The sequence below is a fragment of the Lissotriton vulgaris genome, chromosome 7 (genome assembly GCF_964263255.1).
Source record: "Lissotriton vulgaris chromosome 7, aLisVul1.2, whole genome shotgun sequence".
NCBI lineage: Eukaryota > Metazoa > Chordata > Amphibia > Caudata > Salamandridae > Lissotriton > Lissotriton vulgaris.
In genome coordinates this window covers 1,339,369,964-1,339,395,230 of record NC_141695.1, presented here as the reverse complement: position 1 = coordinate 1,339,395,230, position 25,267 = coordinate 1,339,369,964, and the positions used below count along the sequence as shown (strand labels likewise).

Sequence of the window (25,267 nt, the reverse complement as noted above, 5' to 3'; positions counted from 1 at the left end):
ACTGGGTATTGAGGTATCACTATCTTATTCACCTCCTGTAAATCGATAATAAATCGATAGATCCTAGTGTCAGTGTCTTTCTTCAAAATCGGTAGTATAGGACTGTTATACACATTGTACGGAACTTCTTCTACAACCCCTACTTTAATGAGATCCTGCATTATCTGTGTAAGCGCCTCCTCCCCCTCCTGTGAGATACGATACTGAGGCAGGCGTGGCAACACAGCTCCTTCCTTTACACTAATGTGTACTGGGGGTATGATCATCTGTCCCACATCAGTATCCGAAGTAGCCCACAAGGTACGAGGTAAAGAGGCCAATGCAGTATCTTCTTTAATCGTACACGCCCTCTCCACTGTCGGATAGTTGTCATTCAAAATAACACGTACTCCTTCAGGGGAGCATCGTATTGTGGCCCGAAAATGCTTAAGCATATCCAAACCCACAATGTTATCAGGCGTGTTTGGGGAGAGCAAAAATGGACATGGTGCAACAAACTTATCTACGTGAAGTGCAAGAGGTTGTGATAGTGGGCTAAGAGAAGGCGTTCCATCGAACCCTATAGATGTAATTGTTAAGCCAGACAGGGGAGCCCTTAGAACCAATTCTTTAGATAAAGCGCTACGAGTAGCTCCTGTATCAGAAGGAACCGATTAGTAGATCCCAAAACATGTGCTGTAACATAAGGACCCCTCTGATCTACTGGCACTTCGACTGATTCCTTACCCCATCCTACGCAATCCTATGCATACTGTGAATCGTGACATTCAGGACGTGCATACTCAGACATTTGACATTGATTCCGTCGATCAAAGACGTTAGACCCATCTTGCGGTCACATACTAGAGTCAAACCTAGCCCGATCATTCGTGTTGCCCCTAGGGCCTGAAAAGCCTCCCCTATTTCTCATTAGTCCCTGCCAACGTTCTGCCCGCTGTGCGCGCAGAAATGGACACTCTTTCGCCCAATGGCCCCTCTGCCTACAATATGCACATTGATCCCCGGCCGAATCCGAACGACCAAAAGAAGAACCAGAAGAATCTCGACCACCCCTATCAGCACCTCTACGGGGCGGTCCATACACTTGTGCTAACATAACCTTTGTTTTTAAATCCTTAGACTTCTTTTCTTCATTACCCTTCGCTTCTAATTCCTGACGCTCATAATACTGAGCCATCGTCAAGAGGGATGCCGGAGACGAAGTCGTCCAGGAGCTTTCACTCGCTTTCAACCGAGCTGCCACTCCTGGCAATAAATTCGAAACACCTTTTATAGTAGTTATACAGTACAACCATTGTGTACCAATTGCTGTATGTACTACTCTGGCAAAACACTTGCATTGCTGATCTAAAAGTGTCCAGTTTGCTCTTCTTTCTCTTTTGCCTGAAAACCTTTCCTTTTTCACAATCACTTCCTATCCCTCTACCCTTTCTGCTCTGCGGTAAGGCACAGGATTGTGCTCCTTATTATTTTTTGTAATGTTATTTATGCACTAAACAACTTTATCATTGTCAAAATAAATTCCATGTCCGGCTGGGCTTGGATAAATACATAAGCGGCTCATCATGGCTTGTCTTAATATCAATATGTTATATCTCTAAACTGCTTTGGACCACTGTCCTCTTGCAATTGCTCATAATACTGAGCCATCGTCAAGAGGGATGCCGGAGACGAAGTCGTCCACGAGCTTTCACTCGCTTTCAACCGAGCTGCCACTCCTGGCAATAAATTCGAAACATACTTATCAACAAAAAGATGTCGACCTGTGTCGTCCGTAAGCAACTGACCGCTGAAATCATGAAAAGTTTCCTCGAATCGTGTAAAGAAATCTGAGACCGATTCATCTACCTTCTGTTTACACAATGCTAACATAGTTAAATCGATCTTTTTAGGGGGATAATCGTTTTTAGTTTAGTCAAAATGGCAGCAGGAAGTTCTAAAATCGACTGGGGTGGTTTTTGCGCAGGCTTCCTGCCTCTATCCTCATCTTCAAGATCCGTCCATTTTGCCTTAACGATTACAAGATCGTCTACTTTCCGCACAGATCTCCACGTATCTGGGGGTAATATGAGTCCAAAAAATGAATCAATATCAGCCAGGGTCATAGTACAAGAATTTAGGGCCCTCTCAACTTCCTCATAAAAGGCGGCAGGATTCTTTCGTGGATCAGGTAATGCCGCTTTTAATGCCATAACATCCGCTCTATTCCAAGGAGTATAAACCCAATTATAGATAAAATACCCTTTTGCATCAGGAGAACTTCTATCCGAACTAGTACCCGCTCCTTTAGGAGGTACGTACAAAGGGGCTGCCTCTCGCATCCGCTTAACATGCACTGCATCGATCTTATCTGAATGAAAGATGGATGACTGCTTCCTGCCGTCGCTCGGATTCGTTTTCTCCTCTTCCGCCTTCCTTTTTCGCTCCTCATCCCGTAGCCGAAACATCTCGTCCCGCAACGCAAACAGCCGTGGGACCGCATCAGGCACCTGAGAAGGAAGAAGAAGACCTTTACGCAATTCTTTAGAATCAGCTACCACATTATCAGGTTCAAGAACATCAGAATACTTCCGAAAAGATGTAACAACTTCATCCAAAAGAGTCTTGGCAAAGTATAATTTCTCCCTATCTTGCCATCCTTCAAGATCCTGTATTAACTCAGGAAGAGAAACTGTAGCCTTGTTAACCCGATAAGCAATCTTTCGGAGGTCAGCCATACGATCGGCCGATAACATGGACCGCGTATCCACCTTCTCTGGGGGTGATCCAGAATCCTGACCTCCTCCTCTCGGAGCGGACGGACCAGCATACGGGGGCGGAGAGCGATCTAATAACGAAAAATCATCATCATGTTTATTAAGGACAGGATAAAGAGGCTGTCGAACAGCATACTGGCCAGATATCTACAACCGACGTTCTTTTTCCTGTTTTTCTTCTAATTCCTTTGCTTCACGCTTTCTTGACTCTTGCCCTCTCTCACGCTCACTCTTTCGTTGTTCCTTCTCAATCAGCGCTTGCTCACGTTTCTCGCGCTCACGCACTTCTTTCACCCACATACGCATACACTCAAACATATCTTGCCTCGCACGTCGCTTACACATACACTGCTCCACATACTCAATTTTCCGCAAGTCAAACGATCCATACAGATGCCAACGTAACTCAGGATCCTTTTTTGTATATTTTCTCCATAACGTGCTGTACATTATAGGGGAAAGACCAAATTTTACATACATATCCCTATTCGGCGTCCCTTCCGGGGGAGCCGGCTGTGATTCCTCGAGTCTTAACCGGTCACTTCCAAAACAACAGCACCACTTATGGAGTGCGCCAAAAACAGGCATGTCAGAAATAGTGCAAAATATGCAATTTTATAATTAAAAATGGCACTTAAAACGTTGCGCCGCTCAAATCCAAAGGTCAGGAGAAATATCTCCACATTGCCTGCCTATATGTGTTGCAACGCATATATCCCAAATCCAAACCAAACATATGACTAGTCACTTCAAACAAATTAGTCACAGCAAGCGTATCCTAAAACTGCCTTGCCAATCCAGACTACCAAAGGCTCGCAGCAAGTACCGTACAACGGTTCTTACCAATCAAGAGCGTCCAGATTCCAACTGCCAAGTTCCAAATTCGCCCAAACGGCCACTGCACGGCAAACCGACAGAAGAGGTCTCTATCGAGGACCGGCGCCACCCAGATGGTCAGATCGGAAGTGAAGGAAGAAAACCTCGGGATGCCAGGACTAAAGGCGCCGCTGGCAGTGATCACGTCCCCGGCAAGGTTCCAATCCTTCGTCACAACCAATCATTCGAGCATCCGAGTCGCCGATGAGCCCCACGTGACGGGCGCCAATTGATGAGTACAGGCCTCAGCAAGGCCTGCGAGTGCAAAGGGTTCGCCCTTCTGTGCACAAAGTCCTCAGACTACACAAACAATTTGGCATGGAAACTGAAAATACAAAGACATAGTTTAATAAACCTTTAAAGGTGGTACTACAGCCCACACAACACTCTACAGTATTGTACAAGGTAGCACAAAGAACTCGAGCACACAGTCCCCTTTTATACACAAAGAAGGGGTTCATAATAGGCAGATACAATCATATATGGACATTTCTTGAACATGATCAATACATGGGTGGAGTTAACGGTTCTTGAGACCCGCAGAAATACACATTCCTATCTACACTAATCAAAGACATATGTGACTCCTACTGAGCATGCGCTAGACACACAAAGGACTATTTATAGCTTGTTGCTGGGCAAACTTCAGAGGTGACTAGCAGAGAGGTAGGACTCGCCACATGTCGGGCATATGGCAATATGTAATAGACAAGATGGAGGCCAGAAAACAAAATGGAGTCTGGCCGTATTTAAAATACGAGCGGGAAAACGAGCAAACAGACACAATATCATGTCTTTAGCTAATGCTTAACATTATCGCTGTTTTATTTAGAACAGTTGGAGAGGACGGGGTGTTGAAACTATCATGGATGTCGGCGATCTTGCGATGGAAGAAGGTGGCCAGTGCGTCGCTCAGATCTTGCGAGGGTGGGATGTCGTTGGTGTTGGCGATGGGATTGGAGAGTTCCTTCACTATGTTAAAAAGCTCTTTGCTGTTGTGAGCGTTGTTATCCAGGCGGGTTTTGAAGGAGGATCTCTTGGCTGTTCTGATGAGCTGGTGATGTCTGCAAATGGCGTCCTTGTGTGCTGCCTGGCTGTCTGGTGTGCCGTCGTTGGTATGTTTCTTCTCCAGCTTACGGCATGTGCATTTGGAGGTCTGTAGTTCCTCGGTGAACCAGGCGGCTTTCTTGCTGGGGTGGTTAATGGAAGGTTTCTTTAGCGGGGCGAGAGTGTTGGCGCAGTCTTCGATCCATTGTCTGAGGTTGCGGGCGGCGGTGTCTGGGTCGGTGGGGTCGGGGGGTCGGTTTTGGGCGAGGGTGGAGGTCAGTTGGTCCTGGGTGATTTTGCCCCAGCAGCGACGGGGGAGTTGTAGGGTGTGGTGGTGTGGGCTTGGTTTCTTGAAGGTGAAGTGGATGCAGCGGTGGTCGGTCCAGTGGAGTTCGGTGGTGTTGTTGAAGGCGACGTGGGTGCTCGTGGAGAAGACGGGGTCGAGCGTGTGGCCGGCGACGTGGGTGGGTTCGGTGACGAGTTGTGGGAGGCCGAGGTTGGCGAGGTTGGCGATCAGGGTGGCGGAGTTGGCATTGTTGTTGTTCTTGAGGTGGAAGTTCCGGTCCCCGAGGAGGATGTAGTCTGCGGAGGCGAGTGTGTGGGTGCTGGCGAGGCCGACGATGGAGTCGCTGAACAGGGCCCGGGGTCCGGGAGGTCTGTAGATGAGAGTTCCTCTGAGGGTGCTGTTGGGGTCAGTGTGGATCTGGAAGTGGAGGAGTTCGACGGAGTTGAGGGAGTCGTCTGCGAGGGTGTGGACTTGGGGGGTGGACTTGTGGACGATGGCTATTCCTCCTCCGATTCCGTTGGTGAGGTCTCTGTGGGAGATCTTGTAGCCGTCTGGGATGGCTATGGCAATGTCCGGTACTGAGGAGTCGTTCCACCAGGTCTCGGTCAGGAAGGCCACATCAGGGGCGGAGGTGTCGAGCAGGTTCCAGAGCTTGACTGCATGTTTGCGTGCGGAGCGGGTGTTGAGGAGTATGCATCTAAGGTGGTTGGGTCCGGTCCTTGAGGGCTTGGTGGATCTGTCGCAAGTGAAGTTGCAGGTGTGGCAGGAGAAGGGACCTTGGGTGCGTTTCGGGGCAGCCTGGAAGCAGCGTTGTTTTCGGCCGGTGTTGAGAGCGTGGAGGGTGTTGGCTTCGTATCGGAGTCTGGCGTTGAGGAGTACGCGGGGTCCAGGGGTTCCGGCGCTGGGTGCGGTCCAGACGCTGACGGGCGCAGACGGGCTTGCCTTTGGCATGCCTTCTGCACGCAATCGGCGCGCCCGCTGTGCGTCTGGGCGGTGGTTGCCATATGAGGCGTGGAGGGTGTGAGTGTCAGCTGGGAGGCAGGAGTGGGGCGGTGAGGGGGCGGGCCTTGGGGGACAGCGGCGGGAACCTGGCGATCAGGGGAGGCAAGGGGGGGCGTCGCAGGGGGCTGCAACTCAGGGAAAACAGTCCCAGAAATGTGAAAATAAACAGACAGGCAAGAATGGGGCAAAATACAAAACAAAGTTCAAGCAGCACAAAAATGAGAGAACAGGGCGCAGGTGAATCGAACCTGTGTTCAGGAGCGGCAGCAGCGGGGGCGAACGCGCACTGGTGGTGCTGTTCGGCAGGGGAGTGACTCGGCCCTGGAGAAGGGTCAGAGGTCACCTCCTTCGTCCGACAGTGGCCGGCTTATGAGGCGTGGAGGGTGGGAGGGTCAGCTGGGAGGCGGGAGCGGGGCGATGAGGGGGCGTGGCCTCGGGGGACAGCGGCAGGAAAGCTGGCAGTCAGGAGAGGCAAGGGTGGGGGGCGTCGCAGGGGGCTGCAACGGAGGGAAACGGTTCTAGAAATGCAAAAATAAACAGACAGGCAAGAATGGGGCAAAATACAAAACAACGTTCAAGCAGCACAAAAATGAGAGTACAGGGCACAGGTGAATCAAACCTGTGTTCAGGAGCGGCAGCAGCGGGTCGAACGCGCACTGGTGGTGCTGTTCGGCAGGGAAGCGACTCGGCCCTGGTGAAGGGTCAGAGGTCACCTCCTTCATCCGACAGGGGCCGGCTTATGATGCGTGGAGTGTTAGCTGGGAGGCGAGAGCGGGGCGGAGAGGGGGCGTGGCCTCGGGGGACAGCAGCGGGAAACCTGGCGGTCAGGGGAGGCAGAGGGGGGGTGTCGCAGGGGGCTGCAACGGAGGGAAAACGGGCCCAGAAATGCGAAAATAAACAGACAGGCAAGAATGGGGCAAAATACTAAACAAAGTTCACGCAGCACAAAAATGAGAGAACAGGGCGCAGGTGAATCGAACCTGTGTTTAGGAGTGGCAGCAGCGGGGGCGAACTCGCACTGGTGGTGCTGTTCGGCAGGTGAGCGACTCGGCCCTGGAGAAGGGTCAGCGTTTCCCTGAAGCCAATGTGGTGCAAAAAATTGTTTCTCACCAGGAAGCGCCTGCCATGACTCCAATTCAAGAAACCTCACTGGCCCCACTGAAACAGAAGTCCCTGCCTCCTCTGCAAATCCCAACTAGGGCATGGGACATTAGAGACCAACAACTGGAAGAGGGAGAGATACAAGTGGACACTGATTTCCATGATGAGTGGATGGACTACGCGGATATGCCGACTTCTCCCACGTTGCCAGTGGCTGACTCTCCAACTGCACACATTGGCAGCTTCCACTATCTGCTTGAAAGAGCTTCAAAGCGCTTTGACCTTCCAAAATCCGTCAAGTAGGGGGAATGTTTCTTGTACGATATTAAGGCTTCCACTCAACATTCGATTAGGGAAATCCCTATTATTGACTTCTTGTGACAGGAAGGTATCAAGCTGATGAAGAATCCAGCATCACTGCCAGCAGTCATTCCAAGGCTGGATAAGAAATTCCTGGCGCCAGAAGTCTAGGCAATGTGTCACATTGGCCATCCGAAGCCTGATTCGGTATTAATGAAGGCTGCTCAGAGAAGATCAAAAAACCCTGCTTCTCCATGTACCACCCCACCGGACAAAGAGGGGCGTAGGTTGGACAATATTGGAAAGAGATTCTCCGCGCTGGCTGGTACAGCCATCAGAGCCTCCAATGCAATGGCGATTCTTAGAAGATACGATAGGCAGATGTGGTCGGACAAAAAGGAGGCAAAGGAAATCCTTGCAAATGGTGAGAGAGCTTCATGGGAATCCATTGATGTGGCTATGGACATTGCCTCCACCGCCTTTAGGCAGATGGCTGGTGCTATGGTGTTGCGCAGGCAGAGTTGGCTGACAGCTACTACTTTTCGACCAGAAGTCCAAGCAAAGCTGCTAGACATGCCATTTGATGGCAAAAATCTGTTTGGTGAGCATGTTGATGAAGCACTCCAGGCTATCAAATCTGACATGGATACAACAAAATCATTAGCCAATTTACAACAGAGAATGTTCTCTTCCTTTCAGGGAAGAGGAAGAGGCCAGTTTGAAGCTCGGTCCCAGCCTCACCAGTGTTTTTAACCCTATTAAAAACAGGGCTTCCATCCTCAGTACTCCGCTCAGTCCTTTTGGCATGCCTGCAGCAGCTTACACCAGAGCTCGAACTTGAAGACGTTCTGCTTCCGGAGGTAAATCCCATGACACAGACAGGAGACAATGAGACTCACCAGGCACCCGCTACCCCAGTCAAACTTTATTCAGCTCAAGACTACTCCAAATTCTTACTTCAATGGAACTCCAATTCATCCAACAGATGGGTGTTAGACATTTTCAATCATGTTCACACCCTAGAATTTCTTCAACAACCTCCAGATTACCCCCCAAGAAAAACTGCTCACAGCCACCTGGCGCTTCTCAAAAGGAAAATAAAACTCCTTCTCGACAACCAGGCAATTGAGATAGTGCTACTCAGTCAGCGTAACTTGGGACTCTACTCCCACCTTTTGTCTCATAAAGAAAAGAACTGGAAAATGGAGGCAGGTCATTGACCTTAGGTTGTTGAACAAGTTCATCAAAAGCCAACCGTTTTGGAGGTTGTCGCTCCAGGAGATTCTCCTTCTCTTGGATCAAGGGGATTACATGACCTATCTGGATTTTCTGGATGCATACTTTCACATACCTATTAACCCAAAGCACCGTTGTTATCTCAGGTTCCAAGTGGCAGGTGCCACTACCAGTTCAAGGTGCTGCCCTTCGGGCTAAAGTCTGTGCCCAGGGTATTCACCAAATGCTTAGCACCAGTAGCAACTTTTCTCCGGCATTCCGGTCACCAGGTATTTCCCTAACTGGACGACTGGTTAAGCAAGGCTCTGACATTTCTTGATGCAAAAAAGTCCACAAGCGCCTGCCTTTGCCTTTTTGCTCTCTGGACTTCAGTCTCAACGAAGAGAAGTATTTGCTCCTTCCATCCAGGTCTCTGGTATTTCTGGGAGCAAGATTAGACACCGACCTCTCAATGGCCTTTCCCACAGAAAACAGAATTTCTCGTTTTCTAAAGATGGCTCAGTACCTTTATTAACACCTTGGCTGCTAGGGGTTTTCCCGCTGGGTGCTGGATTCTTTGAGATGACATTGTTTGTGACAAAGCCAGCTCGTCATAAGCACAGGGCAGGTAAAGCCCATGACGAGCTGGCTTTGTCATCAGCACTGAAGGGGTTAAAAAAAGTTTGTTTCTGTGAAGACTTGCAAATCGATGTTGGGGATAATGTCATCTTGCATTCTGCTGATTCCTCACTGTTGGTTGCTGATGAGGCCGCTCCAGGTGTAGCTCAACACCCATTGGGTTCAAGCCAGAGGCTCCATCGAGGATATCATTTCCATCACACCTCAGATGATCAGGGCGATGTCCTGGTGAAAAGTCAAAAGCAATCTCTCGCAAGGCCTATCCTTTCTTCCACCAGAGCCTCAGATGGTCATGACAACAGATACCTCCATGGAATGTTGGGGTGCTCATCTCCAAGAGCTTCAGGTCCAAGGGGAGTGGTTGGATCAAGAATCTCTTTGCCACATCAACCTGTTGCAGCTGAAGACAGTATTTCTAGGGCTACGTCCCTTCTTTCCAATGATAAAAGGCTCTATTATCACTTTTCCGCACGGACAACACAACCACAATGTTTTACCTACAGAAAGAAGGAGGGACAAGATCGCCGGCTCTCTCAAATCTGGCGCAACGAATTTGGATATGGTTGATTCACCACAATATCTTATTACATTTCCAACACATTCCAAGGGGGCTCAACGAATGGGCAGATTCGCTCAGCAGAGATTCCAAGCAGTGTCATGAATGGGAATTGGACGCAGTTCAACTCAGAAGAATTTTTCAGTGTTAGGGATATCCAACCCTGAATCTGTTTGCTACATTTCTCAACAAAAAATGTGAGTTCTACACCAGCAGATTCCCTCAACCAGGTTCCCTAGGGAACGCCTTCCATTTCTGTCAGGAAGGGACACTTGCCTATGCTTTCCCTACTGTTCTCGCTGATACCCAAGGTCCTACAAAAGATGAAACAAGAACCTTGCTGCATCATTCTCATTGCCCCAGCGTGCACAAGGCAATACTGGTTCACAGAGCTGTTTCACCTATCCGAAGTCTCTCCAGTTCGCCTTTATCACTCAGAACGTCTACTTTCTAAGGACCAAGGCCAGTTGATTCATCCACAAATTCAATGTCTTCACTTGTTGGCCTGGCTCCTCACCACACTGAGTTTGAGGACATAGATATTTCTGAGGAGTGCTGTTCCATTGTTGACAAGCCTGTGCTCCATCCACGGTCAATTGTTACTCAGCCAAAGGGAGAAGATTCTGCTCCTGCTGTGAAAGTCACTCATGCCATCAGCTCTATTCATCTCCAGAGGAGGTATTGCCATATCTCTTGTCGCTAGCAAAAGCTGGCCTCTCTCATTCCTCTTTGAAAGTCCTGTTGGCCTCAATTTCAAGGTATAGGAGATGTTCAAACCAATCGTCCCTATGGTCCTGCAGGTTGGTGAAGGAATTCAGGAAAGGCCTTTTCAGAGCCAACCCGCCGGTTCGGCCTGCACCGGGGCTCTGGCAATTGAACGTTATGTTGTCTAACCTCATGAAAGCACCATTCGAGCTGATTCACAAATGCAACATAAAATTTCTATCGGGAAGGTGGCTTTTCTCTTAGCCATCACGTCTGCTAGAAGTATTAGTGAAATTCAAGCTTTCTCAGCTATAGAACCTTAATTTTAATTCCTGCAGGATAGAAAGGTGCTACGCACTAATCCCTTGTTGATACCCAAAGTACCTACCACGTTCAATCTCAACGAACTTGTGGTCCTGCCTTCATTCTTTCCGGCTCCATCAACACCAGCAGAAAGAGCTCTGCATTCCTTGGACATCAAACAATGTTTAATTTTTTACCTTCAAACAACATAATCTTTCCGCAAATCTACTCAATTGCTCATTGCCTTCTCTGCCCTTAGGAAGGGTCAGGCTTTGACTAGAACTTCGATTCCTATCGCAGTTTCTTCTACTATAACATTCTGCCAGGAAAGGGCGGTCGCCCTCTTGTTTCCAAAGTGACTGCTCATTCCACGAAAAAGATGGAAACATCTTCAGCCCTGTTTGCCGCCGTGTCCCTGCCAGACATTTGCAGGGCAGCGACATGGACAAGTGTCCATAACTTTACAAGGCACTACTGCATCAACACTTTATGAAAGACGGATGCTGTGGTTGTCCAAGCAGCTCTTTGTAGTCTGTTCGCTTAAGGTAGGCCTCAGTTACTAGGATTTGTTGGAATTCTTATCATCATTATTATGTTTATTACTATTTTGGTTATTATTATTTTTATATCTGCCAAATCTTATTTATGTATATATATGTGTGTGTGTGTGTGTGCGTGTGTGTGTATTTTATAACTGTGGAAGTTAAGTTGCTTGGTTCACTTCAGGTGATGGCATTTCATTGCATAGTGGGATGGTTCACCTGTCTTCTCCACCTCAGATTGCGTTTATGTACTGCTTACTACTCTGATTCAAGCATGTGAATCTATAAAAGATACAATACTAAAGAAAAAAGCAAGTTACTTACCTGTACACTGTGGTTCTCCAGTATTGATATATTTTATAGATTCACATGTGGCCCTCCATCCTCCCCTTACAGGTGCACCTTTCCATACCTCTTTTATTTGACTAACTACACTCGTGCTCGAAATCTGAGGTATGGTGTCTCTGCAGAGGATGGATACTCAGAGGTCTGCGATGTGATTGGCTGGAGTTTGGATGTTCCTTAATTAGGTTAACTGGTTACTAAATACTGTTGATGCTCAAGTGAAGCTGTCCTTTAAGCTTTGTACTGCTAATTCTGATGGATACATCTGCCAGTGGATTCCTCACCTTGTGAATATCCCCCTGTGTCAGCAACATTCGGAAATTCTTTTGTAGCTCTTCACGCCGACGTGGACGGCATCACAGAAGCACGGCATTGCATGCAGCTCTGCTGACGTCACTGAGTCCATAATAGGACTTCGTCGGCGTGATGACATCTGTTCCCTTTTTTCCGCGTCATCGATGCTAACAGTTTTTCTAGGGATCCTCAGTAGCTTGTGGGTAACTCTGTTACTGTTGATTGTTTCTAGTGCTTTCTTGATTCTTTGTTTCCTGTTGAGATGTCTTCGAAGAAAACCGGGTTCAAGCCTTGTGGAGAGTGCGGGAAGATGATGACCATAACGGATACACACAAAGACTGTGCATGATGCCTTTCTTCTGACCATGATGTCCAAGGGTGTCCATGCTGTAAGAAGATGAAACCCAAGGCGCTGCGAGAAAGAGAGGCGAAGCTTCTTGTGGCGAAGATGAAATGCAAGAAAGATAGGAAGAGTTCGAAGTCGAGGTCAACTTCGAGGTCGTCTTCGGGGCATGCTTCTCGATCCAAGAAGAAGCATAAGAAGGAGAAGCATGGGTCTCGGCGTCATTCCGAGAGAGAGTCTGATCCGAAGTCGAGGTCTCCAAGTCGTCGACATCGGAAGGATTATGTGTCTCCTTCACCTGTTGTGCTGGATCCGGAAGGTGAGCCCTCGCCTGTGGAGTCACCAGAGCATTCTCCGGCTCCGGCATCGAATCCTTCTCCGGCGCCAACACACTCTCCACCTCGAGAAGAGGAAGAGGCTCCATTGCCAGAAGGTTCTGCTACTCCGGAGCATCAGCCAGAGGTTCTGGCTGACCCAGTTCCTGCACCTCAACAGGAACAGCCTGTGGGTCAATACCCTCCATTTCCAGGCCCGGGACAGGACCCTACGCATTATTTGAATGCAATGTATGGTGTCTTCTTGAGAGCCATGTACCCCTCTGGAGCACCGACTGGTCCCATGGGTCCGATGGCCTTTAATCTGGGTGTCCCTCAGGTATATGCACCGGCACCGTTTGTGCCTTTTATGCCGTCTTTGACCGGGCTGACAAGGAGAAGGACACGCCGTTACAGATATACTTTTTGAAATCAAGACGCTTGGAGGTACTCGTATGCGCCCACTTACGTACGATTGGAAAAGAAGTTGTGCATAGAAGACACTATGGAAATACCAGTTTGCTCATAGAGCTGAAGAGAATGCATTGTCTTCACTACATGAAGAGGTTTAGCATGATTTACCAACATTGTCCCTAGGGAAAACTATATTGGAAGACGTACAAATTAGGAAACCCAAAATAAATACAGGAGATAATCACAGAAACCCTTCCCGAATCCCTATATAATTTTTCCTTTAACGTCCCCTGGATACCTGGGTTGTTTTACTGGAAGAGGTCCTGAAGAAGGTGGCCTTGAGCCGCCGAAATGCGCGTCGACCAAGTGCGGGGTCTCACATTTAATCTTGAGACCTGTATTCATGATTCAGTTTCCTTGTTTCAGATGGTGTGGTGATGCATGCAGATAGGGTGGTAATGTGTGAGAATGCTGTGATGGATTGTTTATTACCAGGGGCGTAATGATCAGTGTGTAATGTATAAGAAATCAGTTTTTGTATATAGCCATGTATTGTATGTATTTTACCATGTCTTTTTCTTCTGTTTTTTTCTTTGCCCTATTTAAGAAAAATGTCTATGAGTATGTATATAAAAAAACTCCTTTTAAAAAAATGGTAATTTTCTATTTGTGAAAAAAATAAGAAGAGAAACTCCTATACAAAAAAGCAATGATTATTTAGAGAAAATGAAATAAAATGTATATCTCTTGAAAGAATGAAATAGATTGTTGTGCCTTTGTCACCAATTTCTTACTATTAATTAGAGATGCATTTACATTAGAGTTGTGTGGCCATTAAGAGAAATCTGTTCTTTTCATTGGGATTTGGAAGGTGAGCCCTCGCCTGTGGAGTCACCGGAGCATTCTCCGGCTCCGGCATCGAATCCTTCTCCGGCGCCAACACACTCTCCACCTCGAGAAGAGGAAGAGGCTCCTTTGCCAGAAGGTTTTGCGACTCCGGAGCATCAGCCAGAGGGTCTGGCTGACCCAGTTCCTGCACCTCGACAGGAACAGCCTGTGGGTCAATACCCTCCATTTCCAGGCCCGGGACAGGACCCTACGCATTATTTGAATGCAATGTATGGTGTCTTCTTGAGAGCCATGTACCCCTCTGGAGCACCGACTGGTCCCATGGGTCCGATGGCCTTTAATCTGGGCGTCCCTCAGGCATATGCACCGGCACCGTTTATGCCTTTTATGCCGTCTTTGACCGGGCTGACAATGAGAAGGACACGCCATTACAGATATACTTTTTGAAATCAAGATGCTTGGAGGTACTCGTAGGCGTCCACTTACGTACGATTGGAAAAGAAGTTGTGCATAGAAGACGCTATGGAAATACCAGTTTGCTCATAGAGCCGAAGAGAATGCATTGTCTTCACTACATGAAGAGGTTTAGCGTGATTTGCCAACATTGTCCCTAGGGAACACTATATTGGAAGACGTACAAATTAGGAAACCCAAAATAAATACAGGAGATAATCACAGAAACCCTTCCTGAATCCCTATATAATTTTCCCTTTAACGTCCCCTGGATACCTGGGTTGTTTTACTGGAAGAGGTCCTGAAGAAGGTGGCCTTGAGCCGCCGAAACGCGCGTCGACCAAGTGCGGGGTCTCACATTTAATCTTGAGACCTGTATTCATGATTCAGTTTCCTTGTTTCAGATGGTGTGGTGATGCATGTAGATAGGGTGTTAATGTGTGAGAATGCTGTGATGGATTGTTTATTACCAGGGGCGTAATGATCAGTGTGTAATGTATAAGAAATCAGTTTTTGTATATAGCCATGTATTGTATGTATTTTACCATGACTTTTTCTTCTGTTTTTTTCTTCGTCCTATTTAAGAAAAATGTCTAGGTATATAAAAAAACTCCTTTTAAAAAATGGTAATTTTCTATTTGTGAAAAAAATAAGAAGAGAAACTCCTATACAAAAAAGCAATGATTATTTAGAGAAAATGAAATAAAATGTATATCTCTTGAAAGAATTAAATAGATTGTTGTGCCTTTGTCACCAATTTCTTACTATTAATTAGAGATGCATTTACATTAGAGTTGTGTGGCCATTAAGGGAAATCTGTTCTTTTCATTGGGATTCGGAAGGTGAGCCCTCGCCTGTGGAGTCACCGGAGCATTCTCCGGCTCCGGCATCGAATCCTTCTCCGACGCCAACACACTCTCCACCTCGAGAAGAGGAAGAGGCTCCATCGCCAGAAGGTTCTGCGACTCCGGAGCATCAGCCAGAGGGTCTGGCTGACCCAGTTCCTGCACCTAAACAGGAACAGCCTGTGGGTCAATACCCTCCATTTCCAGGCCCGGGACAGGACCCTACGCATTATTTGAATGCAATGTATGGTGTCTTCTTGAGAGCCATGTATCCCTCTGGAGCACCGACTGGTCCCATGGGTCCGATGGCCTTTAATCTGGGCGTCCCTCAGGCACATGCACCGGCACCGTTTATGCCTTTTATGCCGTCTTTGACCGGGCTGACAATGAGAAGGACACGCCGTTACAGATATACTTTTTGAAATCAAGACGCTTGGAGGTACTCGTAGGCGCCCACTTACGTACGATTGGAAAAGAAGTTGTGCATAGAAGACGCTATGGAAATACCAGTTTGCTCATAGAGCTGAAGAGAATGCATTGTCTTCACTACATGAAGAGGTTTAGCGTGATTTACCAACATTGTCCCTAGGGAAAACTATATTGGAAGACGTACAAATTAGGAAACCCAAAATAAATACAGGAGATAATCACAGAAACCCTTCCCTATATAATTTTTCCTTTAACGTCCCCTGGATACCTGGGTTGTTTTACTGGAAGAGGTCCTGAAGAAGGTGGCCTTGAGCCTCCGAAACAACGCGTCGACCAAGTGCGGGGTCTCACATTTAATCTTGAGACCTGTATTCATGATTCAGTTTCCTTGTTTCAGATGGTGTAGTGATGCATGGAGATAGGGTATTAATGTGTGAGAATGCTGTGATGGATTGTTTTATACCAGGGGCGTAATCATCAGTGTGTAATGTATAAGAAATCAGTTTTTGTAAATAGCCATGTATTGTATGTATTTTACCATGTCTTTTTCTTCTGTTTATTTCTTCGTTCTATTTAAGAAAAATGTCTATGTATATAAAAAAAACTCCTTTTAAAAAAATGGTAATTTTCTATTTGTGAAAAAAATAGGAAGAGAAACTCCTATACAAAAAAGCAATGATTATTTAGAGAAAATGAAATAAAATGTATATCTCTTGAAAGAATTAAATAGATTGTTGTGCCTTTGTCACCAATTTCTTACTATTAATTAGAGATGCATTTACATTAGAGTTGTGTGGCCATTAAGGGAAATCTGTTCTTTTCATTGGGATTCGGAAGGTGAGCCCTCGCCTGTGGAGTCACCGGAGCATTCTCCGGCTCCGGCATCGAATCCTTCTCCGACGCCAACACACTCTCCACCTCGAGAAGAGGAAGAGGCTCCATCGCCAGAAGGTTCTGCGACTCGGGAGCATCAGCCAGAGGGTCTGGCTGACCCAGTTCCTGCACCTAAACAGGAACAGCCTGTGGGTCAATACCCTCCATTTCCAGGCCCGGGACAGGACCCTACGCATTATTTGAATGCAATGTATGGTGTCTTCTTGAGAGCCATGTATCCCTCTGGAGCACCGACTGGTCCCATGGGTCCGATGGCCTTTAATCTGGGCGTCCCTCAGGCACATGCACCGGCACCGTTTATGCCTTTTATGCCGTCTTTGACCGGACTGACAATGAGAAGGACACGCCGTTACAGATATACTTTTTGAAATCAAGACGCTTGGAGGTACTCGTAGGCGCCCACTTACGTACGATTGGAAAAGAAGTTGTGCATAGAAGACGCTATGGAAATACCAGTTTGCTCATAGAGCTGAAGAGAATGCATTGTCTTCACTACATGAAGAGGTTTAGCGTGATTTACCAACATTGTCCCTAGGGAAAACTATATTGGAAGACGTACAAATTAGGAAACCCAAAATAAATACAGGAGATAATCACAGAAACCCTTCCCTATATAATTTTTCCTTTAACGTCCCCTGGATACCTGGGTTGTTTTACTGGAAGAGGTCCTGAAGAAGGTGGCCTTGAGCCGCCGAAACGCGCGTCGACCAAGTGCGGGGTCTCACATTTAATCTTGAGACCTGTATTCATGATTCAGTTTCCTTGTTTCAGATGGTGTAGTGATGCATGGAGATAGGGTATTAATGTGTGAGAATGCTGTGATGGATTGTTTTATACCAGGGGCGTAATCATCAGTGTGTAATGTATAAGAAATCAGTTTTTGTAAATAGCCATGTATTGTATGTATTTTACCATGTCTTTTTCTTCTGTTTATTTCTTCGTTCTATTTAAGAAAAATGTCTATGTATATAAAAAAAACTCCTTTTAAAAAAATGGTAATTTTCTATTTGTGAAAAAAATAGGAAGATAAACTCCTATACAAAAAAGCAATGATTATTTAGAGAAAATGAAATAAAATGTATATCTCTTGAAAGAATTAAATAGATTGTTGTGCCTTTTTCACCAATTTCTTACTATTAATTAGAGATGCATTTACATTAGAGTTGTGTGGCCATTAAGGGAAATCTGTTCTTTTCATTGGGATCGGAAGGTTAGCCCTCACCTGTGGAGTCATCGGGGCATTCTCCAGCTCCGGCATCGAATCCTTCTCCGGCGCCAACACACTCTACACCTCGAGAAGAGGAAGAGGCTCCATTGCCAGAAGGTTCTGCGACTCCGGAGCATCAGCCAGAGGGTCTGGCTGACCCACTTCCTGCACCTCAACAGGAACAGCCTGTGGGTCAATACCCTCCATTTCCAGGCCCGGGACAGGACCCTACGCATTATTTGAATGCAATGTATGGTGTCTTCTTGAGAGCCATGTATCCTCTGGGGCACCGACTGGTCCCATGGGTCCGATGGCCTTTAATCTGGGCGTCCCTCAGGCATATGCACCAGCACCGTTTATGCCTTTTATGCCGACGCCGGCTCCGGCTTGGCATTTTCCGGCTCTGAGATCATCGACGCCGGTTCCATCTTCACCGTGCCTCTGTGACGTCGTCCACGTCGGCGTGAAGAGATACAAAAGAATTTCTGAATGTTGCTGACGCAGGGGAATATTCACAAGGTGAGGAATGCACAGGCAGATACTGTATCCACCAGAAAAAGCGTTACCGAAGGTAAGTAACTTGTTTTTTACTTTTACCGTTGGATTCCCGCCATGACTACCGGGAAGATTCAAGCATGTGAATCTATAAAAGATATCAATACTAAAGAACCACAGTCTACAGGTAAGTAACTTGGTTTTTTGCGCTCTGCATTAAAATCTGCTATGCACTGGCCAGATAGCACCCCTCTAAAACTTGTGGGCTCATTCTGTCAGAGCAAAGGCTGAGACTACTGGGTTAGATGTACTGTCCTGGACATTTGTCAGGCTGCTGCGTAAGCATCTTTGCACACATTTACTAAACACTACTGCCTAGACAGTTAGGTGCAGTGCAACTTGTACTTTTCCCATTCGGTCCTCCAGGATTTCCTGTTTTAAACCTGTTTGCAATCCCTCCACCAGGAGGTACTTCTTGTGTAGCTATTCTTAGATAGGGGATCTATGGCTAGAAGTCTCCATCAAATGAACAAGTTACTTACCTTCGTCAATGCCTTATCTGGTAGAGACTCTATCTAGACGCCATTTCCTTACTGACCCTCCCATTCCGACCTGCACCAGCAAATTTTCTTTTCTATCTAGAAGGTCCCTGTAGTCCCATAGTGTCTGCACACTGATAAATCATCTCTCTGATGTGGCTATGTGCTCCTGGAGCAGAATTGTCACAATAAGAAACTGATGTCAGCGCACTGGGGTGGCTCCTATTTGGTACCCTACATGTCTAATATGGCATGGACTATGCAGAGGAAATTGACGCCATCTACAGGCAAGTACTGCTGAACTTTTTGGGATCCGATCTGATGCCAGGGGAACATTCTTAGGTATTAAATCAGTGGCTAGATAGTCTTCATCAGATAAGGCATTATTGATGGTAAGGAAGGTGTTCATTAAATTCTACCTGGGAGGAGCAGCTGGTCCACCTATTGTAAGTGCTTCAGGCCCTACAGGAGGTAGGATTGACTATCAAGGCAAATAAGTGTTGGCTAGGGCAATTCTCAGTTGCGTACTTGGGCCACCAAGTAGGAGTAGGCCATGTACAACCTCTCCAGCACAAGCTCCAGACCATTCTGCTTTTTGAAGTTCCTAAGACAGACCCAGATCAGAGCAGTTTGGGCCTGATTGAGTCCTATAGGAGGTTTGTTAAAGGTTTTGGTACCATCGTGGCACCATTGACAAAAGTCACTTCTAAGAAGCAACCCAGAAAAGTTATTTGGACTGTGCAGTATCAAAAGGCCTTTAACACTCTCAAGGAAGATTTGTGCTCAGCACCTGTCTTAAACATCCCTGAAATGAGTAATGAGGTAATTGTCCAGGTAGATGCTCCTGCTTATGGGACTGGGGCAGTGTTGTCACAGGAAAAGGATGAGGGTGAGGAGCAAGCAGTTGCTCTAATTGGTAGGTGACAAATCCTAAGACAACAGTGTTGGAGTGCCATTGAGAGAGAATTCTTTGCTGTGGTTTGGTCCTTGAAGAAGCTGAGACTCTACCTGTTTCCACTTCAGAGTCCAACTTGACTACAAACCTCTTAGGTAGCTTATCATGATGAGAGGAGAGAACCCCAAAATGTTGAGGTGGTCCGTTTACCTACAGAATGTGGGCTTCACAGTGAGTCACTGGCCTTGGACTGACCATGCCAGTGCAGATGGTCTTTTCAGGTTCTTCCACCAGCCCTGCCAAGTGCCAATCATCAGACGTTAGAATAACAAATTTTGGACCAATTCCTCTGCATCATTGCTAGTATATGACATTGTCACACAATCTTCTGACCCCTTAAGCTGATTGTTTCCCTGCATTTTGGCTGTGCTTGGGCAAAGTACTTATTTTATTGGAGCAGACATGCCGTTCTGGAAATGACAAACAAGTGCCACCAGTCGCTTTTTATAAACAAAAGTGAAACAGCTGTGTGCTCTCACACGTGGGCTGCAGGCTGCTGTTCTTTATATAGTTCTTCTCTATCTGGAGTCAATCTTAACGCTGACTACTTAGGTCGACAGGTGGACTGTACTTTAAGTAAAGAAATTCTGTGCCAATGTGTTTTTATTCATTTTGCATCTTCCATTCTACAGCGAATTACAACCTACAAGTTTAAATAATTATAATGACTTAAAGTAAACTATTAGGGGTCTATGCTTATAATTATACTGTACCATAATACGTTTGTCCCTGTCAGAAAATGTAATGAAAAAAATTAGTTTTCCTGACTCATGCTATGGTTTGTAATTAGTGGACCATGTTTGCTTGCCGGCGCTCATGTTTCACATAGCTAAGAGGTAAGTGGTAGAAGAAAAAATAATTGGTGAACGACTGCTACCTTGTAGTTTTATATGTTCAGTAAATTCATGGCACAGATAGAAATGTGTACATTAGTTGTTTCAGTGAGAATATGTAACTCAAATAATCGATAGTTTAACTTGCACGAGGAGTCATCTCATAATTGGAAGTGATCATCCGGTGCAAACCAAAAATGAAAATTAACCTGTATGTTATATATAAGGTCACATGTAAACAAGCACTATTTTAATCTCAGTAGTTTTCTAATTGTAGATGCTGCAAAGCCTTGCACAATAGAATCTGCAAATCCACCCTCACCCCTATAATCCACCCTCACCCATACCACCTACCAAGAGCAGCGTTTCAGTCTGCCCACTTCTATCAAAGTCTTGATTGCATTCTTAGATTAGCGGCCTTTCATTTCAGAGGTTTTGAAACCGTTTCAAGATATTGTTAGAACTTCTCCTTCCTCAAAAGAGTGTAATTTCTGATACTTATCTTTTTCATGATCTTCACTGCTTAGGTTTGCTTCTGCGAAAGTGTTCCTTTAAATGTCACACACTTGCCTGCTGAATGTCACTCATAAGTACACTGCAACCTTAAAAATGTCACACATATGCAATCTAAAAACAAGGCAGGTATGTTCCACTTAGATGACGAGAACTACCAGTGTAATAAGTTGTTTATCGTTTTGTGTCTTGGGGAGCAGTTATAAGGAAATGCCTCTTATTTTGCGTGATCACCACGAAGTTTTAAGCCCATGCTACTGGTTTTCCAACTCACAAAGTGGCTGAGATTTGTTAACCAGATCGCAGTTCCAATGCTCCGACCTTAAAAAGTGTATGTTTGTATTGCTTATACCCAATTGCATTATTTAACTTACCTATCAGTCCATAGTTTGTCGTAGCAGGGCCTGTAAGTTGAATTGTGCCTCATGGGTTGCAGCACTTATTGCACCACCCTAAGTGTGACAAGGTAAAACATGTTTCCCATCCTGCCATTGCAGACTGGTAGAGCAGTTTAAACGGCTAACTCGACTTTGTCATTTAAACTAATGACAGAGTCCAGACCTCTCTTGTTAATATATATGTCACCTCTAAGGTATGCTTATCATGCCCTAAGGCAGGGTGATACATATTAAAAAGTAGGTCATGTCGTTTTATATATCTTAACAGTAAAAACCGCAAATGGTCGTTTATGCTTGGAATCGCTCACATCCACATTTGCGAGTTCAGGGGAACACGCTGACAATTCAGCTCTGCTTACTCCTGAATGGGACAACTAAAGCTGGTGCTTGAAGGTATCAAAATAAATGTTACATTAAAGCTGGCTTGATCCAAATTCGAATTTAATGTAATTTTTTTGTAAAAGGCAACTTTAGAAAGTTGCTACTCTTTTGCCCAAGATTTCCAGTCGCCATTTGCAGACTTTGGCCACAAGAATGCTTTTGGCTCTCCTAGAAAGGACATCAAAGAGGCCTGCCATTGGAAGAGGTGCTACCTCTTCTTCTTCTTAAAATGAAGCCACTCAGGCATGTGACTTCAAAAAGCGAGTTTAAAGGGTAAGCCACTTTTGCATAGGAAATGGTGGGCACACATGAGAAGGGCTGCTCTTTTGTTCTAGGTGACAGGGTGGCATGGGGGACAGAGAGGGGAAAACAGTTTCCAAACTGGTTTTTCCGTGGGCATGTAGCCCTCAGTTAGCCAAACCTCTAAGGTGAGCTATTGAGCTCCACAAACTGAGAAGAGGGTTCTGCCATCTTCGGAGAGGGTAGAATATTGCATCCCGGGATAGCTAGATGCCACGCATTGCAGGGAGTTGTTGTCATGTGGAGGGAGCTATTAGCCCATTGTCTATCAATCGCCACATCCCCCAAAGGCAGGTTGTGGGCATAAAAGTGGCACCCCTGGCATCCAAACCTCAGATCAGGTCTGGACTGGAGAGAAGGCTGTAAAAGGACTGCACTGCTGTTTCCCGAACCCAGCAAGTAGAGGCTACACCAAAGACTGTACTGCACCTGCTACTCCTAGGCTAGCAAAGCTAGCACTGTGTTTTTGGTGCCCTGCTCAGGGAAAAGTTCACCACTGAGCTTTGGACAGATGAGGTGAAGTCCAAGAGTCAGTTGGGTGACTGCATGTTACAGCTCCAGGGCCACAAAAGCTGAAAAAGCCACCGTGACAAAGTTGGTAGCCACAATAGTTTGTTTGCCGCTGGACCTGAGAGAGTCATCAAAAAGCAGTTTGGTTGCCCAAAATGGCAACTAGCTGCAGTTAAATGGAACTGATGGTTTCACTGAGGCCGGAGACCAGTAGACCACTGGTCACTACTGTTTTTGCTGGACTTCACCTAGACTTCGACGAACATCGACCTCTGTGACCAAAGTCGTCCCTCCATATTTTTAGACTCGGGGATGGCCTCAGGACGATTCCTGTCAACTTTCTCAGTATCCTCAGTATCTTGTATTCCTAGCATCAGGACCCCCTCATGGATGCCTTGGGGGGCCTGCCTGATATTGGACTGGACACTGCTCTTACTTCAAGGTAACTGTCCTGCTAAGCCTTACTCACCCCCTTGACTCGCTCCCTGCCAGAGTTGGTCACCCAGAGTTTGCCGGAATAGACGAACACAACTTTATAAAACATTTTCAAAAGAGATTTAAGTAACCACTGACTGTGGTAGTTGCCAATGTTTAATTGCATTTTGAGTTTGTTTACTTGAATGTTCATATTTTCAAAATACTCCAGTGCATTTTGTTCTTTTTGTTGTGGAAAAGTTTATAAATTGGTGTTGGATTTCTTTTGTGTCGCTTTTCTTTTTTTTAGTACTCCTAGATGCTTAACACTTGTTTATTTGTTAAAGCCTGACCACAAACTAACCTGATGGGACCCAAGAAAAGGTTGTGAGTTTACTACACAGTGAGGTCGCACCGCATTTCCTCACGTTGATGCTCTGTGTTTTAGTACACTTTGGTTTCACGTTCATTGTAACATACTCTTGATCTCAAAGCACTTCAGTGTAATTTTGCCTTTGTATATTGTATCTCAGTGCACTTCAGTGTCAATTTGCCTGTGTATATTTTACTAACCATATATTTTGTTGTGGTCCCCTCAGGAACAGAGGCATTTGCACCACCCTTTCTTCAGCCAGGTAAGAAGCCTTTGCTTTGTTGTAACATGTCTGTAGGGAACTGGAATGTTTTCCAGGCTCTCTGAAGGTAATTAAGTGTCCATGTGTTAAGCTGTTGAATGTGTGCCTTTTTTATTGGATCTGAGTCATTAGGCTCCAAAGTGGACAGTTGTCAATGACTAAATTTAGGATTTATGTGTTCTAATGTTGCATGTATCTGAAAGAAACAGGTTAGTGTTAGATTCCTTAACTTGGAATATCCCCAGGCGTCAGGCTGGATCTGGAAAGTTTTCGTCAGCAGTACCCTTGAGCGTCGGTAGGCGTTGTCTGTAGCTCCGCATCTGTCGTTTACATCGTGATCGTTGGGATGACGTTGTCTATGTACTTAGACGCAGCCCTCGCACGCTGACGTCAGTTCTTATTTTTTCCATGCAGATCCGGGAAGAGCAGTATTCTAGTCATTTTTCGACGAACTTTTTTTATCTCATTTGATCACTTTTCAAGTCGATTTCAACTCGCGTTTCCGTTAGGGATGCCTGGTTTTAAACTTTGCGACGCCTGTCACCGCCTGATGTCGGTGATCGACCCCCACCATCGGTGCCTTTACTGCCTCGGGCCGACCACGAGGACAATTCATGCCCCGACTGCTGGGTCTTGACCTCGAAGGCTAGACGGGAGAGGTCCCGTAAGCTGCTCGAGTTCCAGCAGTCGGCCGCAGTCATCGCCGCTCGTCAAGTCACCACCACTCGTGCTCCAAGTCCTCCGGTATGTCGAGGCATTCGAAAAAGAAGTCGAAGAGGCGTCATCGCTCTTCCGACTCCCCCCGACGCCCGCGAGACGAGGCCGGAGGTTCGGGCGACGCCGATGGGTGAACAATTCACCTACGACCCGGCTCCATAATTTTTGCCTGGTTTCCAGGACATGGATGACAAGGAGGACTGGGAGGGGTCTGAGGACCCTCTGGCACAGCAGTGCCAGTTAAGCCAGGACTGGGCAGATGTGCTGACATTGGATTCATCTCTCCTCTATCCGTGGCTTCGGAGGAGGGGGCTACTTATAGCGTGGTGTTGAACAGGGCGGCCAAGGCCTTGGCTCTTGAGCTCCCTGTCGCGGCAGTGAGGAATAACCTCCTCACTGAGGTGCTCAAACCTTAGGCAAGATCCTCAGAGCCTCTACTGCTGTTTAACGAAGCCCTTACCGACGTTCTGATGGGCACCTAGTCCAAGCCCTCTGCAGGCCTCCCTGTGGATCGGAACGTGGCCCGACGCCACCGCCCGGCTCCGGGCGACCCCTGCTTTCTGTCCGTTCACCCCACCCCCGAGAGCCTGGTGATTCAGGCCTCTACGTCCCAGACCGCATTCCCGACCACTCCTCCAGGTCCGGGAATCCAAAAGGTATGATCAGTTTGGGAAGAAACTGTTCTCCTCTCTGATTTTGGGGCTGCTGTCTGTCAACACCGCCTGCCTTTTAGGCCGTTACACCCACTCTCTGTGGGATACGCTGTGGAGATGCTGCCACAGTGTCTGGCGGAGGTCCAGACACGGCTCGCCCAAACTCTGGCGGAGGGGCGGGATGCAGCACGGTACTCGATTAGATGTGA

The 25,267-nt window shown here is 46.6% G+C and overlaps 1 long non-coding RNA gene across 1 annotated transcript in view; it reads left to right on the top strand.

The window, feature by feature from the left end:
* LOC147703650 (uncharacterized) overlaps positions 1-25,267 on the top strand; it is a 1,357,299-nt gene that overhangs the window by 427,896 nt on the left and 904,136 nt on the right. The window contains exon 5 of the long non-coding RNA XR_015297375.1: positions 23,653-23,688. This is a non-coding gene — a long non-coding RNA (uncharacterized LOC147703650). The remainder of the gene's footprint in view (positions 1-23,652; positions 23,689-25,267) is intronic.